At 39.2% G+C, this 13,473-nt stretch overlaps 2 pseudogenes; both read right to left on the bottom strand.

Annotated features, from left to right (window-relative positions):
- Nucleotides 1-4,533: 4,533 nt before the first annotated feature.
- LOC119887937 lies at nucleotides 4,534-8,393 on the bottom strand (annotated as a pseudogene).
- Nucleotides 8,394-10,331: 1,938 nt separating this feature from the next.
- On the bottom strand, nucleotides 10,332-13,168 carry LOC119887936 (annotated as a pseudogene).
- Between the last annotated feature and the right edge of the window lie 305 nt (nucleotides 13,169-13,473).

Genomic DNA, 13,473 nt, shown 5'->3' with positions numbered 1-13,473 from the left:
ACACATATACATATACACATATACATATACATATATATATTATATATACACACACACACACATACAGTGGGTACGGAAAGTATTCAGACCCCTTTAAATTTTTCACTCTTTGTTTCATTGCAGCCATTTTCCAAAAATCAAAAAAGTTCATTTTATTTCTCAGTAATGTACACTCAGCACCCCATCTTGACAGAAAAAAACAGAAATGTAGAAATTTTTGCAAATTTATTAAAAAAGAAAAACTGAAATATCACATGGTCATAAGTATTCAGACCCTTTGCTCAGTATTTAGTAGAAGCACCCTTTTGATCTAATACAGCCATGAGTCGTTTTGGGAAAGATGCAACAAGTTTTTCACATCTGGATTTGGGTATCCTCTGCCATTCCTCCTTGCAGATCCTCTCCAGTTCTGTCAGGTTGGATGGTAAACGTTGGTGGACAGCCATTTTCAGGTCTCTCCAGAGATGCTCAATTGGGTTTAAGTCAGGGCTCTGGCGGGCCATTCAAGAACAGCCACGGAGTTGTTGTGAAGCCACTCCTTCGTTATTTTAGCGGTGTGCTTAGGGTCATTGTCTTGTTGGAAGGTAAACCTTCGGCCCAGTCTGAGGTCCAGAGCACTCTGGAAAAGGTTTTCGTCCAGGATATCCCTGTACTTGGCCGCATTCATCTTTCCCTCGATTGCAACCAGTCGTCCTGTCCCTGCAGCTGAAAAACACCCCACAGCATGATGCTGCCACCACCATGCTTCACTGTTGAGACTGTATTGGACAGGTGATGAGCAGTGCCTGGTTTTCTCCACACATACCGCTTAGAATTAAGGCCAAAAAGTTCTTGGTCTCATCAGACCAGAGGATCTTATTTATCACCATCTTGGAGTCCTTCAGGTGTTTTTTAGCAAACTCCATGCGGGCTTTCATGTGTCTTGCACTGAGGAGAGGCTTCCGTCGGGCCACTCTGCCATAAAGCCCCGACTGGTGGATTGCTGCAGTGATGGTTGACTTACTACAACTTTCCCATCTCCCGACTGCATCTGGAGCTGAGCCACAGTGACCTTTGGGTTCTTCTTTACCTCTCTCACCAAGGCTCTTCTCCCCCGATAGCTCAGTTTGGCCGGACGGCCAGCTCTAGGAAGGGTTCTGGTCGTCCCAAACGTCTTCCATTTGAGGATTATGGAGGCCACTGTGCTCTTAGGAACCTTAAGTGCAGCAGAAATTTTTTTGTAACCTTGGCCAGATCTGTGCCTTGCCACAATTCTGTCTCTGAGCTCTTCAGGCAGTTCCTTTGACCTCATGATTCTCATTTGCTCTGACATGCACTGTGAGCTGTAAGGTCTTATATAGACAGGTGTGTGGCTTTCCTAATCAAGTCCAATCAGTATAATCAAACACAGCTGGACTCAAATGAAGGTGTAGAAACATCTCAAGGATGATCAGAAGAAACAGACAGCACCTGAGTTAAATATGAGTGTCACGGCAAAGGGTCTGAATACTTATGACCATGTGATATTTCAGTTTTCTTTTTAATAAATTGTCAGCTAAGAACAGGAAACTGAGGGTATAATTTGCACAGGCTCAGCAAAATTGGACAGTAGAAGATTGGAAAAACATGGCCTGGTTTGACGAGTCTCGATTTTAGCTGCGACATTCAGATGGTCAGAATTTGGCGTAAAACCACATGAAAGCATGAATCTATCCTGCCTTGTATCAACGGTTCAGGCTGCTGATGGTGGTGTAATGGTGTGGGGGATATTTTGTTGGCACACTTTGGGCCCCTTAGTTCCAACTGAGCATCATTTAAATGCAACAGCCTACCTGAGTATTGTTGCTGACCGTGTCCATCTCTTTCTTCTGATGGCTACTTCCAGCAGGATAATGCGCCATGTCTCAAAGCTCAAATCATCTCAAACTGGCTTCTTGAACATGACAATGAGTTCACTGTACTCCAATGGCCTCCACAGTCAACAGATCTCAATCCAGTAGAGCACCTTTTGGATGTGGTGGAATGGGAGATTTGCATCATGGACGTGCAGCCGACAAATCTGCAGCAACTGTGTGACGCTATATATATGTCAACATGGACCAAAGTCTCTGAGGAAAGTTTTCAACACATTGTTGAAAGTATGCCACAAAGAATTAAGGTAGTTCTGAAGGCAAAAGGGTCCAAAGGTCCAACCCGGTACTAGCAATGTGTACCTAATAAAATGGCCAGTGAGTGTATGTGTCATGGTTAATATAATACTATATGATTAAGTTAGCGTGATTGAAAGTACTTTTATTATTGATGGTGATAAGCTTTTTCCAGTGGCGTGAAAGCTTGTGATTATTGCTTGCTTATATTCAATAATAACAATGACTGAACTGCTTCAGATTAATAATAATAATAATAATCCTTATTTGTAGAGCACTTTTCAAAAACAAGTTACAAAGTGCTTTGACAAGTGTAAAGAATAATACAAAAAAAAAAACAAGATAAGAGCATGAAAAATGAATATAAAATTAGTAAAATACAATAAAATAAAAGGGATAAAATAAAGTCAAATAAGATCGGGAAAGGCTCTCCTATAAAAGTATGTTTTAAGAAGGGACTTAAAAGAGTTCACTGACTCAGCAGACCTGATTTCCTGGGCAGGCTGTTCCAGAGCCTCGGGGCCCTGACAGCAAACGCTCTGTCCCCTTTAGTTTTCAGTGAGACTCTGGAACAGACAACAGACCTCTGCCGAGGATCTCAAGGTACGTGCTGGTGTGTATGGGACTAAAAGGTCAGAAATATAACAAGGCGAGAGGCCATGAAGAGCTTTTAAAGTCAATTCTAAAACATACTGGGAGCCAGTGTAATGAAGCTAAAATAGGAGTAATGTGGTCATATTCTTTGTTCTGGTTAAAAGCCTGGCAGCTGAGTTCTGGCAGTCTGGAGTCGATCAACAGATTTTGGGTTAAACAGGTGAAAAGGCTGTTGCAATAATCCAGGCGTGATGAGATGAAGGCGTGTAAAATGGTCTCGGTGTCCTTAAAAGTTAACATAGATCGAATTTTGCTATATTTCCAAGTTGATAAAAACATGATTGAACAAGCTTTGTGGTGTGCTGCTCGAAATTTAAATTACTATCAAACCAAACACCAAGGTTCTTTGCCACAGGCTTAATGTGATTTACTAGGAACCAGCAGATGGCAGTATTTGATTTGCCATCTGCTGGGACCCAATGACCAGGATTCTGTTTTGTCTGAGTTCAGCTGGAGGAAATTATTTGACATCCATTTTTTAACTTCACAAAGGCAGTTGTGAACTCAGCATTCCAGGGTCTGTGGATCTGACGGGCAAGTATATTGTGTGTCATCAGCATAAATATGAAAAGAAATGCCATGTTTATGGATAATATGTCCAAGGGGAAGCAGATACAAGGAAAAAAAATGGGTCCTAAGACCGACCCCTGAGGCACACCATATTTAACTGGACAGAATGAGGAGACATAGTTGTTTACAGACACAAAACTTCCTATTTGACAGGTAGGATGAAAACCATTCTAGGGCAGTACCAGAGATCCCCACCCAGTGCCTCAGTCTGTCTAACATGATGTTGTGATCAATGGTGTCAAAAGCAGCGCTAAGGTCCAGGAGTACAAGGACTGAGCACATGCCTTCATCAGCAGACATTAAAAGGTCATTGGTGACTTTAAGCAGGGCAGTCTCAGTGCTGTGGTACTTCCTAAAACCAGACTGAAACTTTTCAAATAATTTGTTATTTTCCAGTACAGTGAGCAGCTGTTTGGACACAATTCTTTCTAGAATCTTTGCAATAAAAGGCAATTTTGAAATTGGTCTAAAATTATGTGGGAGGGAAGGATCTAAACCAGGTTTCTTTAAAAGTGGGTTCACGCAAGCCGTTTTAAAATAATCAGGGACACAACCAGTAGATGGGAGCGGTTGAAAACATCAAATGAGGCCCAACAGAATCTATTACTTTCAGTAAAAATTTTGTAGGTATTACATCAAGTGGGCTGGAGGACACTCTCATTTGTGATACTGTTTTTAAAAGCTCAGACAAGTCGATGGGATAAAACTGGTTAAAACTCTCTTGTTGCTGGTGAGGAACCTCTGAGTAAGAGGCCGCGGGGTAATAGAGGCTCTGATTGACACCACCTTATTGGTAAAATAAGATAAAAACAATTCACAGTCATCATTACTTCCAGCTGAGGCACAAGGAGGGGTTGGGTTTGGGTTAACCTAGATTAACCTTACAACACCGGAGGAAAATTCCTTACTCAATCATTTTCTGGAATGATCATCTACTCTACAGTTTAAATTCTCATATGGGTGCTTTTATTGTTAGCTCATGCTTTGTTCAGTCTAGAATCCATTTTATGTGGGTGATAAATGTACCATTATCGTCTGACATAGTTTTACTTTTAATCTTGATAAATTTAAACGAGCATGCATTTGCATAGTAAATGTTTATCAAATTAACATGCAACAAAAACCTATGGAAGCCTATGAAAATATGCCAAAACATACCAGAATTAATTGGTACAAGAACAAATGAAGATTGTGATATTTTTATTTCAATATGATCAAAAATACAAAAATAAATGTATGATATTACTGTAGTGAATGCGAGCGACAACATACATGACTTATGCAGATCCTTTCTGCCGTGTGCATCATCACATATTAGCTATTTGCATCAGCATATATAATGTTGGCAGACAGCCTTTGCTAAAACATAAATAAATCACAGGATAAATTCTACTGATAAAGTTTTAAAACTAAGAACACATTTGCTCTCCATCTTTTAATGCTCTACATGCCCATAACGTAATTTAGATCATTAAAGTTCGTCTGTCTGTTTTGACTGAAATGAAAAAAACAACTTTATACATAGAAAACTGCTTACTAGTAAATCTCTCCACCAATTATAATGTAGTTATCTCATCCCAAACAGAAAACTCTACGCCTTGTTCCCAATCTGCTTGTAGAGAACCATCGAAACCACCATGGCAGCAATCTGTAAAGACAACAGTTCATCTAAACACAGTGTAATGGAGCTGAGATAGAGGGTATAGACTGTACAAGTAAAACATATTTTGTAGATTTTTTGAAAAAGACATGCACTGCGTCACAACTAAACTATTTCATGTTTATATTAGGTAAATAAATAAAAAGACATAAGGCTTCATGAAAGGCTACATTTATGGTTCATGAGATGATAAAAGCCTACTGGACCTCCTGGTAACAGGACAAAATATGGGTTCTAGTGGCTTCAACATTTTGCCAAAAATATTTAAAAAATCACTGAAACGCATTCCATTTGTGCTTGAGGTAATACCACAAATGTGACACCAAAACCAGCAATCTGTAATGGCCTTGACCTCATATAACAAGCATGCAACTCAAAATCAGAATCAAAAAGAGTGATGTTTTTTTTTAGTTATTTAGCTCTACAGTTGTAAAACTCAAACTCAAAAATGAAATTACATAAATTGTGATCATGTTTTATTAACTTAAACCTGGAATAATTAAAATGATGTTTGACATCATTTTCTGTACCTCAAGAGCAGCAATTCCTAGAGCCACAGCCGCAATGATCACAACGTTGTCCTCTATCAGCTGCAGGAGCTTGTTCAAGCAGCCATCAATCATCTGGAGGAGAAGCAGCAGGTTTGAGCAGAGAAAAGGAATGACTGTTGCACTTCATCATAATTAATGGTTTTATTGCTAACATGTGTGAATTTAAACCAAAATGAAGTTGTACCGAAAGATGTGCTTCGTTTTTGTTGCATACGCCCTCGGTGATGGTCGCATTGCAGCATGTTTCTGGATAAACATTTCCTCCATGTTCATTGTAAAAAGGGGAGCCATCAAAATCTGTGTAGTTCTTGAATCCACAGCACTTAAACTGTGCACACACAAACACAAAGTGTTAATCCCAATTGTTTTTAAAAATATTTTTGGGCATTTGCCCATATTTTGGGCATTTTGTGACTTTGTTTGATAGAGCATTAGAAAGAATGAGTAAAGAGGGAGAGAGATAGGGGGCAACACGCAGCATATTAATCGTTAATCCCAAATTTTAACAGAAACGATTCAATAGTCTTATGAGCACTGGTGTGTTGCTATAGTGTGGACAGAAGTGGTGACTGCTCAATTATGAAACTGTAACAAGTAAAATTAGGTTTTACACTTTTTGCACATTCCCATGAAATTAGGTAAAAAAGACCAGTATGGTCATCAGCATTTTGCTGGTTCCAGCTTCCAGCTTCAGAGTCTTTGGGTTTTGGACTGTTTGTCGGACAAAAGAAGTAATTTGAAGACGTCCCTTTGGGCTCTGGGAAATTGTAATGAGCATTTTTCAAATTGTTTTGACATTTTATAGACTAATTGATTAATTGATAATGAAAAGATTTGTTATTTGCAGCCCTTGGCTGAAGTATTCACTTAAAAAATAAATAAAACATACAGTACCTCCATGGTGGCATTCCAGAGAGAGGTCACGCTTTCACTGTGTCCATACTCCTTTTCAATGCTTTTTTTAACGTCATCCTCCAAGCTCTGGAAAAGCTCATCAGCCTGAGAAGGACAAGTTCACAATCATTGAACTTGGTCCATTTTAACAAAGTTCTTCAGGGTTTTCCAAGTTGCTAACAACTGACAACTGGCAATTATAAGCAGATCCTGTTTTGCTTTTTAGACCCACTTACCAAACCCTCGAACACTAGTAGCACCACAGCTCCTGCAACCTCGATGAGGAAGATAATCAGCACGATACTGAAGAACTGAATGGGGAGAAAATGATAATTGGCACTGTAAAACATTTAATTGGTAGCAGCATTATGTATCCATAAAAGTCTAACCAACAGAGTGAGGAACAGCCCTGGACAAAGAACATTTAAGCAGATAATCAGTAGAGACATAGTAAACACTTTAGGGATCCCACCTAAAGCCACATGCTAAAATATTTAACAGCTTCTCCTCAGAGCCACCACATCCACACCAGGACTGAATAAGAAGGCATCGTTCTTCTCTGGTGAAATAACCATGAAACATTTCCTGTTACCAGAATACACATTTCATATCCAAATAGTCTCAAATGTGCTGGTAGTTCTCTCTGATCACAAATTATCATTTAAATAATATATATATGTTTTCAAAAGAAAGAGGTTTATGTCACTTTGAACAGATGTCACACTACAACAAGTGAGACTTTAATTAAGTCTTAAGTCTGAAAGAGAAAGCTTTCAACTTTCAACAATGAAAATTGTGAAATTATTTCAAACATAGAGAATGTGATATATTACTGTTACATATTAGTAATTATAAACAGAAGTATATTAATAATAGTGAATTCTACAAACTTTTCTAAAAAAGACACAGAGGTGTGCTTTTTGAATTACTGAATTTAGTCTGTTCAGCTCTTGGGCTGAAGTTGACCTTTGAAACATGGCTCACCGTCAGCAGCATACACCTGCTCTCCTTGACAGCTCCGCAGCAGCCCAGGAAGCCAATGATCAACAGCACAGCACCCACTGCGATGAGCACGTAGCTGACGTAGACCAGTTGTGATAACCCAGACGGAGCACCCTCCAAGTTACCCAGGATACCCATCAGAGAACCACTGTCCACCTTCACCCACACTCCCACACCCAGGATGGCTGCACCTGCCAACTGCATGATGGGTGAGGAAAGAATTGAGAGAAAGAATAAAAGAGAGGGAGCGAATGCAAGGACATGGTATTAAAGCATGCAGGAACAATCGGAAAATACTGAAAAGAAACAGTACCGAAGGGGGCGACATGATGAAAGGAGTAAGTTTTTAATAATCAATAGCAATGTTGCTAAAAGTCATTGCTTTTGTGTTGTACCATAAGAGACTTTACACTCAATGTTTTCCTAAAAAAAAATTAAATACTTGTTCTGTTCTAAGAGCTTTAACTGGAGATATGAGAGGTCATTAGCAGGTGAGTTCATGCTAAGAAGTATTTGAGCTAGTTCATGTTTATTAAAGAACAGTTCAACATTTTTGGAAATGTGCTTATTGGCTTTCTTGTCAATAAAAAATATGATTTGGGTCACAGTGGCCTGCAGTCTGAATGCAGCCTAAATGTATTTTCCAAAATTTCAAACCATTCCTTTTGTCTATCATTGAATATAGGAAGTACACTGCTTCTGTACGTTCTTTCGTCAGGTTTAGCTGTAAAGGAGAATATACAAAGGAACACCTTGCTCTCCATTACTGTCCGTAATGTGTGCTCCCTAGTATGTTTGATTGTGGGACCAGGCTTACAATAAAGCTGGACAGCATAAACATAAAGGTGTTTTCTTTTTCCCAACTTACAAAGATGCTGCCATTGAAGATAAACACATAATTTTGAGAAAGCTGGAGCAACACATCTTGGCTGATTTTTTTCTTCTTCACCCTGTTAAAACAAAGAGAGAATCAGCTGCTAACTAAATGATAGCATATCTGGTCACACTTCCTTATTGGTTAGGGGATTTTGGGCAACTTTGCATTTTACCCCTCATAGCAAAACCAATGGTACAGGCATGGCTTATAACACAATATGGGTCAAATTGCATTTGCTTTGGTTATACATTAACCAAAGAAACTGGCAGGAAAACAGAAGGGGTCTTAATCTCCTTTAAAAGTGTTTCAGGAATCCAAGGTTTCTGTTGATGTCTGAGGTAAGTTGCTCGTTCATATCCACACTTTAGTTTTACCTGCGTTATTTAAAGGATTATCAAGCACACAGTCCCATGATACACTTGCACACACAGGACACCATCTGGTACAGAGGGGAAAAATTAACTTACTCCTTCTCTGAACTTTTACACTCTCCATTGTAAAAGTGTACAAGCAGTTTTATATTACTGTAGCACTCTTTCTTAATTTTATCATATGATTATAACCCTATCCACACAGACTGAAACTGTCTTTTCTTCGCTTTTAAAAGTGTTCACAAATTTGCAGTATGCTGTAAATGTATGCGCCATATAATTATATTGGTCAAGGGCATGTTGTCATAATCTGACTCCAGTTAATCAGATGTCCTATGATGAGCTGATGATTAATGGTTATGCCAAGGTATTTTATCAACTTACTGGTATCCACACTACCAGTAGCCAAGAAGAACCATAAAATATCCCAAACTTGTACAACTTTGTTTCCGTCTGTTCTTCGTATCAGAAATGAGCTCAGCTTTATAGTTATTGTTCTTTTCCCCCCCTTCCTTATTGTAGCATTGACTATAGAAGTCAGAGGGAAGCTAATTGGCAACTGTTACCTTGTTTCCAAGAGGCAATAAATACCCCCCATGACACCAATAAAATCACATGTTGCTTATTTGGAAACTTTGTGGCAGCAAAACAGGACAAAAAAAAGGTTTTTAATGCAACTTGAAAATGAATGAAATGAAATGAAACATAGGAAATGTAGCTGCCAAAGGAGCTGGTTTTCTCTGCTGTGTTTCCTTTATGTCTTGTTTTTTTAAATATGTTAAAGAGAACTGAGTTGGATGATACTTATTTAGTCTTTTGGAAGTTAAAATCTACTGCTCATATTTCAAGTGAACTCCTTTAAATAAGACAACTACTTTAAAAAAAAATGACAATACTCAGATATTGTTAAGCAACGGACAACGGGTAAACCTTCGATCATAAGGAAATATGAGAACGTCAATTATCAAACAGGAAATTCAGCACTTTGTTCCCTTCTTTTCTTTCTGGAAGAAATATATTACTATAGATACTATATCATGTCATATATTCATTTGCTATAATGTGTTTGTGTCAGCTGGATATTTTACTGAAAAGTATTAAAAAGCATGACGCGCCTACCTGTACTGCAGTGACGGCTGTGTGAGGTCTGATCAATCACAAGTGTCTGCTCAACAAGGGTTTCACATGCCCCTTTATCTTCTCACAGGTTTTTCTCTCTCTCTCTCTCTCTCTCTCACACACACACACACAGATAGGGAAAATAGTTCATGCCCTACGCGTCACCAACTTTGCTTTCACGGTAAGCAGCATTTTCTGGTGGTCAAAGTCCCTCCAAAAATAGAATAGAAACCTTTATGACCAGGGCCTTTCCAACCAATTCATGGTTGATTGTTCATTAATGATTTCTTACACTTACAAATCTCAAAAACACAGGACCATTTCAGAAAGAGGAGCCAATCCAAAGACTTTGATAATTTAATGTTGGTAATAACACAAACTTCATGAATGTTTCATTTTCTAATAAATACTTTGGAGATAAAATGTGTGACAATAATAGAAAATAATAATTTAGACGTGTTTAATACAGAACAATAACACTGAATTGCAAATGAAAACCAACAGACATACTGTATAGATCCACATCTTTTAATCTCAACTCTTAACGGGACACAAACAACCTGGCAAAGGAAATACTGAACATAGCATTAACCTTTAAAGGTACAAAAAGAGCAAACAACAACAGAAAAATATAAATTAAAAGTAAATACAAATATCCCTCCAAGACAGTAATAACAAGTCTGGACTACTAACATGAATGATGTTGTGAATGACACAGCACCAATCAGGTATGTTTGACTTAGTACTGTAACAGTTAGCGAGCCAACTTCCTCAGCAGGATTAAATGGGGCAGGACAGGACATACAGTGTGCAGTAATGAGTGAGAGTGATGCATTTTCATGCAACACCCACAAGGGGGTAGCATGACTCAAGTAAATAAACACACAGTGATCCCAATGCCATGCTGATTTTGTTCATTACCTTTCATTCACATCCTCACCTGCAACAGGTGCTATTCACCCACTAGACAAGAAATAGTAAAGCAGAGGCGTCGGGCAAAAAGGCACAGCCGCTCAGTGCAGCTCTTTGGCATCTCAGTGTAACAGTCACATTCAAATTATGATGAAGAGTGGCCACGTTGGGAAAAGATAAAATAAAAGGGGGGAAGCCAATCATCCATGATAGTATTGCAGTAACATATGGTAAAGTACATTCACAATGATAGATCTTTGACAATCTGCGGTGTATTTGTGTGTGCATGTGTGTGTGTGACTATGAAACCAGTTTTCTATGAATTTTCATTGTCAGCTATCAGCATGCGCAGCCACGCTGGCTGCTGTGGGGCGTCTCCTTCAGGTCGGCCTTGTTACTGACTGACCCACTGGCATCGCCGTTCGGGCTCTCGCTCATATTCTCACAGATGACGTCCACCAGCTTGTCAAAACCTTCTTCACGTTGATGTTGTCTTTGGCACTGGCCTCGAAGAACTGGAAGCCTGGATAGAGCGAGAGAGAAAGAAGGGCTATGAGTGATTTTGAATTGATGCTGTACAACAGGTGAAAAGTGTGTGTGTGTGTGTGTGTGTGTGTGTGTGCGTGTGTGTGTGCTGACCGAGCTCTGTAGCCAGTCTTTTGGCATCTTCAGAGGGGACCTGCCGGTCTTCTTCCAAGTCCAGCTTATTGCCCACCAGCGCTACTTGAGCGTTGCCCCACGAGTATGTCTTGATCTGAGTTGCCCTGGGGAACACCAACACAACATTTTTACAACCACTATGCTGTAGTATTTTGATTATAAATATATTTGATTCTACTTTATACTTCTATTCCACTACATTTGTCTGAAAGGTAAAGTTTTTATAATTTTAAATATAACACACTTGATCAATATTATGCATCTTTATAAATTATACAACCCCAGAGTGTAAGAAATTAAAATGAGTACTTCCACTTTTGATACTTTAAATATATCAAATATATTTTTATATATTTTGCTGATAACACTTTTTTTAACATTTTGCTTATAGTATGAGTATTTTTGCTACTTTGAAGCAGAAGATATGACCACTTCTTCCACGACTGTGGATGAAAAACCTTCTATACATGTAGGGGAATTAGAGCTGTAAGTTATAGGAATATAGGAAAATATAGAGATTTTTTAATTTATTTAAAGCATTACTAGAATTACAAGCATGTCACCACTGCTGTGATTTTGCAGGGTTTTCCTGTTGTTATTTATTGCTCTTTATACTTTAACTACAGTAAATATTTTACAATGACTGGAGGTAAATTGTCAGATGTGTGCCTTTTCTTTTACTGTGTGTAAGAATGTGTCTATTTTTCTTCACTGTATCCTGTTACTGCAGCAATGGAACAATTTCCCTCAGCTGTTGTCTTGTGTATTAAACACATGGCGAAAGGGCAGGGTGTCTTCAAGTCACAGACACCAACAATTAAAACACTCAAAACACTCATGGGAAAACACATAGCTCTACAAATGCCTTCAGCTAATGGATAACACACACGTACTGCTATACATGGTGGATTAACCCTGTGACGTCACATCTGGAGGTCTACCCACCAGTCCTGTACAGCACAGAACGACTCTTGGCTCGTTATGTCATACATTAGCAGGAACCCCATGGCTCCTCTGTAGTAAGCTGTGGTGATGGTCCGGTAGCGTTCCTGCCCTGCTGTGTCCTGTAAACACACAACACACATGTGAAATTCAGGGTATTCTTATTGGGATCAGTGGCTTTTATTGATTAAACCACATCTCAATCTCAAGGGAACAGGGAAATACAAATGTCACACTACGGGAGTGGAGGGGGGTTGCAAATGGTTAACTTGGTTTTCCTCAGAAGGAAAGGTGAATCATTAACTCTCTTGCAACAGAAGTTAAACTCTTCAGTCATGTGTTGATGTTGCCACACCCTGTATATACACCAGGATGTGCTCTCTGCTTTTTGGCTATGCCGAAAGGGACAAAAATACGGTCTGAAGATGTTGTTTTTCTTTATGCTCTTGTCTGACTGTGGGGAAACTGCGAAAGCATTAAATAGTAACTGTGGATATATGCATCAAAAATAAGACTGAACCGATTAACCAATTAATCTAATAGGCTGTAATGTTCTCCCCTGATGAAATGTCCAATCTTATCATCATGCACTCTAAACATGGAGATTTAGGGCCTGTCAGTGACGTACAGTATATGTCAAATGGACCATACTGCGTGAGTTGTTATCACTGTCTCAAACTCTTGTATGCACAACTTTCATGCAGGGTATTGCCAAATGAGTTGAGCTTGTTTTAACAGCCCCATGAAACCACTTCAAGTTGCTCAGCAGCCAATAAGATTTTACTTGTACTTGGCATCTTCCTCCTGTAAAAGTATGCAAATGTATCATTGTTACACAGAGCAGAGGAGGCATGCTAGGCTGAATACATTAAGCCAAAAAAAGGGGGGGGAAAGTGTTACTTTCATCTAACAGGAGCTCTGTGTCCTCGCCTTCCACTAACATCTAGTATAGATTTGTCCTGGGTGTCAGCCTGCGCTGTAAGCACATTCAGCACCAGCAGCTCAAACCCCATACATCTTCATGAACCCTGCCGTCTGGGGACGATGTTCAACATCAAGCCATAACTCCAGAGAGTGAAATTAGTTATGCCACATCCATGACAGGCAGCAGCGTGTAAGAGGGCAAACTAGGGAA

Source organism: Micropterus salmoides, unplaced genomic scaffold (genome assembly GCF_014851395.1).
Source record: "Micropterus salmoides isolate LMB-PRFRI ecotype aquatic unplaced genomic scaffold, ASM1485139v1 Ms_hic_scaffold_4515, whole genome shotgun sequence".
Taxonomy (NCBI): Eukaryota; Metazoa; Chordata; class Actinopteri; order Centrarchiformes; family Centrarchidae; genus Micropterus; species Micropterus salmoides.
Note: the sequence above shows the minus strand (reverse complement) of the source record. Positions and strands in the feature narration are given on the sequence as shown.